The sequence below is a fragment of the Momordica charantia genome (assembly GCF_013281855.1).
Source record: "Momordica charantia cultivar OHB3-1 chromosome 6 unlocalized genomic scaffold, Mcharantia_2.0 BLBB01000006.1, whole genome shotgun sequence".
Taxonomy (NCBI): domain Eukaryota; kingdom Viridiplantae; phylum Streptophyta; class Magnoliopsida; order Cucurbitales; family Cucurbitaceae; genus Momordica; species Momordica charantia.
The window spans coordinates 23362708-23370601 of record NW_028275164.1 but is presented as its reverse complement, the minus strand read 5'-3'; positions in this window follow the sequence as shown (position 1 = coordinate 23370601).

Genomic DNA, 7894 nt, shown 5'->3' with positions numbered 1-7894 from the left:
TATGGATTTCTAGACAGTCATTTGTCTCTGTTTCGGTCCAATCTTCTCTTTATCATTTGTTCTAGTCTCTGAGCATGTTCATCTCCTTTAGATACTTATTTCCTAAACTTCAATTATATGTATTATCGTTTTTCCCCTTAAATTAATGGGCTTTTAACTGTTGTTTGGATTCCATTGTTAGCTTTCACTATGTGCATTATTCTTTAGAGAATGAGAGAAAGATTACATCATTCCCTTGTTTATTGCATGATTGAAATGTTTAATTGCGAAACTAGCTTTAGGATATGTGGGTATAAAAATGTGGGGTTTGGTATGTTGGGGTCTACAAATCTTTTTGATGGAAAGTCTGTTCAATAATTATGATAAAATTCATTTCTATACTGTTAATGAAAGTTATAAAATACCTAAATGAGTTGATTTCTAGATTCGACTATTTTCTTGGATCTCCTTTAAAGTACGAGAATTACATCTACTGCACATTCAAATCAGCTACCCTTTTTTGTACTTAAACTAATAGTAAAGTAATAGTATTGAAAAATCCCAATTCCCAAATCCCATGGTGTACAGTATGTCATTAAAATGATAATGATAATAGTATGTTTTCTTGTGTTTAAATTACAAAAAGTATCTATGACTGTGCTCCCTAGTGCCAAAGTTCCAATATTATGCTTTTTGTTCACCTATTTTTCCTTTTCTTTTTCTTATTTTCTTCTTGATTCACATTTTAATTAGAGCATAAAACAAAGTACATAGAGGAGAAGATTCTTAAGGACATCACAGATCCTATGGTGAAATTGAATGTAGTTGGAAAATAAAGTTGGTTTTGATTTTTATGGTGCCCAGTTTGGGCTTAGTTTTTTCATTGTTAATGGACATCACAACACTTTAAATTTTGGCCACATTTATCTCGAGAAAGGGCATACTTTGCAAAGTTTCAGACCGATCTTATTAATAATTACTCTTCTTGTTTATGATGGGAAGATTAAGTGTTTTGGAGACACTAAAACGTGTTGCTAACTTGTTTATATTTCTAATGAGTTAAAAAAAATTTCTTATTGTAGTCGACCATTAGGATGGGACAAAAATGCCTCCATTTGAGAATGATTGACATGGAAAATATAAGTATTGGCTATGTTGCAAACTTTTAGATGAATGGTGAGTTGGAATTTGTTGGTGAGTTTCCTTAGCTACCTTATTTCTCTTTGGTATTGAGGTTTTGTACAAGGAGCTTCAGATCCTAATAAAATACACTTTTCTATTGGAACGTATATGAACAAAAATATATTTTATGTTAGTTTTGAGTTAAATTAAAAAAAAAAATGTTAAGAACAACTTATTACATATACTAAAGTTCTATGTTTCTTTAGTTAATTTTGTGTTCGCAAAAATATAATCTTATTGAAATTTTATTTTGTGTACAGATTGAAAACTATTGAGATATTAATGGGAGCAAGGGGTGAATTTAGAGCTATAGAAGCTCCATGCCTCTAGTTAACTCGCCAAAACTCATGCGCCTCAAGTTGGAAGAGGTCCACGCCAACTGGGGTTGGTAGAATATGGATGTAATGAATAACATTTAATTTGACGGGTAATATATAATCTAACACTCCGGTATCTAATCTTGTATGTCTACCACACTCAAAACACAATTCTATTTTTTATATTTCATTTTTTACATGTAGTTCAATAAAAAAAAGTCGTATATTCATGCTGAACTTGATGAGATATGAGATGAATAAGTCAGATTTGTTGCGAATTACACTTGGTTTGTTAGGGGTGGTAAATATATTTTTGTTAACGCAGTTTTTAGTATGTAAAAACCTTAAGCTATTTATACATTGGCTGTACTAGTGAGCTAATTAACATTTTGCTATTTTGTTCATTTTTTACTTTTTAATGAAGTTATTCTTACTTAATGAAAGAGTTGATATTAGTTTATGAAAACTGTGTGTTAATGTTGTTGAATTTTGTATGTGTTATGGTTTGTTGAATTCTATTGGAGATATATTAGGATTTGTGACGATTGAATTGGAGGTGTTATGTGTCTGAATCTTATTAGTCTTATTGGATTACATTGATGTTTTGATGGTTAAATTGTGTGCTGGAGCTAAGAAAAATTTTGGTATTGGATGGCTATTTTGTTTATTGCATCGCTAAAAATATGAATTATCGTACTATTTTTGTGTTGGAAATGTTTTGATACCAGCATTATAGGTATTTTAATACAGTATATATTACAAGAATTTATTATTTTCCCAACGAATTTTTTTCCAATGTTTAAAAAGTCGTCCGAAGAAGTCATATTCTCGCGACGAAAATAAAATCGTAGGGATAATTATAAGTTTTGCCGACGTTTCTACAAAAACGTTGGGAAAAAATCTATATTTACTGACGTTTCCTACAAAATATCGGGAAATATTCGATTTCTTCTAACGTTTTACAAAAAAACGTTGGGAATATGGAAGAATAAATTTAAACACACAAAAGTTACGCACTAAATATTTCGAAGTTTTAACAAAAACGTGGGGCAAAGATCCCTTCTTCCGACGATTTTACGAAAACGTTGGCAGAAGACCACTCATCCCCACGTGTTATTAAAAACATTGAGAGAAGTAATCTTATCTCAATGTTTTTGTTCAAACGTTGAGATAACATAATCTATCACAACGTTTTATTAAAAACGTTGTGAAAAGTAATCTTATCCCAACGGTTTTAAAACCGTTGGGATCAGTTCGCCCATCATTTTATAAAAAAGGTCAATATATATGTTATTTCTTCCAACCTTTTGCAACAAAGGTGGGGAATATGAGTTGATAAGTTAAAATATATCAAAATTACGCGCTAAATATTCCGACGTTTTAATAAAAATGTGAGGCAAAGATCTCTCCTCCTCACGTTTTTGTAAAAATGTTGATATAAAAGATCACTTAACCCCACATTTTACTAAAAACGTTGAGAGAAGTGATCTTATCCCAACGTTTTTGTACAAACATTGGGATGCATAATCTATCTCAATCAGTTCGCCACATATTCTGACACGTTTTAATAAAAATGTGAGGTCAAGATCCCTTCTTGGGGGAAGGTCACTTATCTCCATGTTTTACTAAAAATTTTGAGAGAAATAATCTTTTCCCAAAAGTTTTTAAAAAATGTTGGGATAATATAATGGATTCCAATGGTTGATGCAGAAATTTGGTCTCTTGAGATTTCGTCAAGTTCGCACTAATCTTTAAGGATAAAAGGGATCGACGAGACCTGTAAAATAGAATAGCACTAAAGATCGGTGTGACTCTTGCCACACAGGCTCCGATGCTTAAGTCAGAATCAGAGTAGTTGAGTATGAAGTGTAGGATGTTGTGAGCATACCTCTAGAGTTTGACGTATTTATAGAGGTCGAATCCTAATCCCTTCAGTACATCAGTTGAACCCTAATTCCTTTAGGGTTTACATTAGTCGAATCGTCCCATCTATCCTCTTGAGGAGAAGTTTGGTTTCCAACCTCTGTTCGAACAGGAGAAGTACGCCATGCTAATGTGCCTTGGATGATCCACATCTCAGGGTCAGACGCTGATGAGCACATTGAACTATCCATGTGGTTGAGAGCACTCACGACCCAGGCACAATGACGCAATTATCAGGGGCGCGCTCTACCACTGAGCTAATAGCTCGTCTCAAGAGATCTTAAACGGAGTCGGCCTCATGCTGTATTATTCAGGGCCGAGACCAAGTCGATTCGAACTGGGCTTGCATGGGGGTTGGGGTTCATCGGAGAGGTTCTCGGCCACTGGGCTGAGAACCCCTTGGCGCCGAGCACTGCTTGGCGTCGAGGTATGGTCGGCTACGGCCGGCCCGGGTCACTGGGCCCCGACCCACCTACTTCTCTTCGAGTTCGCTCCTTCTTTGACTTTCTTTCCTCTTTTTGGTTGCTTAATCTGATCTCTATTTTCTTCATATAACACCAATATTTTATAAAACATTGCGAGAAGTAATCTTATACCAACGTTTTTAAAACATTGGGGTATTATTTTTAAAATAAATTTTAAAAGTTAGAATATTTTAAAAACTTGTTTTCAAAATAGTAATATTTAAAAGAATAAAACCTTTAAAATGGCTCCAACATTCATCAAATTTTATGAATACTTATAATAAAAAGACTTACCTATGGTTTAATTTCTAATCTATATAGCATTTTTTAATTACAATGAAAGTTTAAGATTTATATTTTTTCAATGTACCAATTTATTTATTCAATTTTTTTAAATAGAAAATGTTAAGTTTATTATGGTGTGAAACTATAAAAGGATTGTTATATTATTAATAAACCATCCGGGGATGGTTCAAGTGGTCAATGAGGGTCCTATCTAAGATTTAATATCCTACGAGTTACCTTATTGGCTCGAATGCACGGATTTCAAAATATATATATATTTTATTAATAACATGTTTGATAACTATTTATTTATTTATTTCTCTTTCTTAAAACAATAATTTAACTTGTTATTTTACCTTTTATTTCTAAACTTAATTAAAAAAAAAAAGATGGAAACGATAGTTTCCAAAAACTTGTGTTTATTTCTAAAATTTACCTCAAAATTCAAATATATTCGAAAGAAAAGTGAAAAACATAATAAATAAATTTTGAGAAACCAAGCATAATTTTTAAAAATATATAATAGAAAAATAAAATAGTTTTCAAACGAGGTTAAGTATCTATGCTATATATAAAATGGGCAATAAGGAGAAATTACATCTAATCATCTTCATCCCAATATAATTTATTTTAAGAAAGTTCTATTTCAAAGGAAGAAATTAAGACCAACAAAATTAAGTGGATAAATAAGAAGAACGAAAGGAAAATTCACGGATCCAGGTTACTACATTTTTCAATTTTTAACACCAAATATTGATCTTTCCAATTTTAATCGTTCTTCAATTTTTTGTTTTATTTGTGATTCTAATTTTCATGTTATGGAAACTGCATTTATCCTTGAATTATAGAGGTGACAATTACTTAGATTAAGAGTAAAATTTCTAAAGTGATTTTTAAAGTTAAGTTTTGATGATGTAAGTGGGAAGTGAGAGACTTTGAATTAATCAAACTGGCCTACCCCATCAAAAGGGCTTTTGCATCAGTGTGTGTTTGTTTTTTTTAATCTTTTTAGATCATTTGTATTTGTATTTTTAAGATTACAAGATCTTTTTTAGAAACATTTATCACTCATCTTTAGAAAAATATCTCTTTGTCATGAAACAACCTCATTTAGGATGGTACAACATCGTTTCGTTCTTCAACATCCTGCGGCGGATATTAAATCTTAAGTAGGTGGCCACCATGGTTTGAACCCATTTACTATTTACATTTGTCCTCATTGACCAGTTGGTCCATCACATGATTATGATAGCATGCTGAATTGTTGTGAAACATTTGATGCATGGGTCATGACTTAGAAAGCATGTAGTAAGACTCTGGTGAGAGTTTTGTTATGTTATGAAGTGAATGTATTTTCTATTATGCTTAATTGCAAAATTATACACTTTTGCTTCTTTAAATAGAAGTCTTTATATAGATATAGAAGTTGCTTGTTAGAAAAGTATGTGAGTAGGTAAAAGAAAGAAAATGATATGATTGAGACCAAGGTTCGAAATGTCGAGGTCCCGATTTTATAGATATGTCGATGTCGACGGATATTTGGAAAAAAATTACGTGTGAAAATTAATAATAATTGTTTTAATTAGTAGATAAAACTTTAATTGTAGCTTAATTTAGTTAATTGATCACTTTAAATATGAGTAACTTACCCATGAAAATATCGATGTCGATAAAAATGGCGGAACAAAATAACGAGATTGATGAAAATAATTTGAATTAGTAAAGTGAAGTTCAATGTTGCTTAATTATGTTTTATTAATAATTTATAACCAAATATAGTATTTAATTATATAATTGAATATTCCTAAAAAAATTATATAATTGAAAAAAATATAAAATATTGAGATATAGCTCTGATGATTAAATTGAATTATTAAAAATTAATGATATGTTTGAAAATTTATAATTAAATTTGAAAATAAAAATAAGTGAAGATCTACGACGATAAAAATAAAAGTAAAAAAGTAAGGAAGGAAAGGAAGAGAAAAAATAAATCAAATATAATAATATTATTATTTATTTATTATAAAGAAAGAAAAAAGAAAAAAAAAAGCAAACCAAAATCACATCGGTAAGGCGAGAGAGGGGCTCGGGGCGTGCCTCCTTTAAAATCGTCCCCCGTGTCACAATCGCACTTTAACGGGACTCAAGAAGCGATTGTGCGGCACTTGCTTTCACCCTCTAGCAAGTCAGCCAATGCGGAAACGAATAGCCGGTGGCACAAAGGCTATATGTCGCAACCTCCACCCCCGTTCTCGAGAAAACGGTTTTGGAAAACGGGGTTAGAGAAAAAGGTTTTGGAAAACGTTTGTAAGCATTTTGGAAGTTGTTGTAAGCTTGAATGCAAGAGAATAGATTAGTGGTAAGACAAGAATACAACGCAATGTAGGGAGGATAACTAGGTGTACCCCCTAAGGTAACCCCCTAAGGTAGATTATAAAACATTTTTCCTTTGGCAGGCGTGAACATGCAAAGTGGCGAGGAGTCACTCGCCACCAAAAGTACAAGGAAAACTAAATAACAAGCAAAACTAAATACATGGCATGAAAGTATGTGGAAAGAGGTTGTTATGGGCATGCGGCCACGGGCAACAGGCCCTGGATAAGCATGACCATGGCACCCCGCCACCCATAATTTCAATCTTCCATTTTGGATGTGTCGGGCCATGGGTTGGGCCCGTTAATGGTCTCGGCACTACTTAAATTAATTTTTTTTAATTCAATCGAAAATATCGTCGAAATATCGATATTTTGACGATATTTTAAAATATCGTCGACGATTTTCCCCCTTTGTGTCGATGTCGAGTCTCTCACCAGTGAATTACTATACTGTTCTGACACCCCCTCCACGCAATTTTGGTATTCTTGTTCGATACTCGATAGGTACAATATATGAATGATGAGAATTCCGAGTTGGAATTCTTGAAGTGAATTAAAAAAATCAATGGTTTTCATGAAGGGTCAATTAGTTTGAATTTCCGAAAGACGCCATTAATTACCATGTGGCAGGTTTTTGTAAAAACAATGTCAGTCTAAAATTGACATCATAGTTAATGGTCATCGTAAATTTAATTCCTCCTCTAGGTTGCCATAAAATCCCAAAATACGTCATTGATTACCTTGAACTCCACTAAACCATCAATATGATTTTTTGAAAAGGGAGTGAGATTAAATGACATGTCATCACGCCAGAGGAGCGCAATCCCACCACTTTTTCCTCTACAATTCACTACAATGCAATTTTGAAACCCCAACCGGAACTTTAAGTTACTCATCTTGTCTTTTGATGCATTTGTCTCTAAAAGAAACAAAATAAGGAGTTTAAACTCTTGTACTAAATCATACAAGCTCTGGAATGTTGGGGGACCCCACCCCTCGAACATTCCAAAATAGGCCAATCATCGGGAGAGGTGGGGCCGAGATTCAGCCATCGCCAAACTATTGGAATCGGCCCTTGGGCTTAGATAGAGGCCTAACTCTTATCCTACCACTCACTTTGATTTGTAGCTTGGGAATGTACCCTTCAATTTTTGGATTAGGTGAGCTTCAGGATTCAATCTTCTCCAGCCCACTTTCTGAATCGGCCCATTGCCAATTTCCTGTCCACCCATACTAGCAGATTCCACAAGCCCTTTAGCCTTATCTAGAACCTCATTATTAATTGTCGTATCCTCACAATCCATCAGATCAGCATTTGCCTCTCCCCCTGTGATGCAATCTGCGTTACCTTTCCTAACGCAAACTG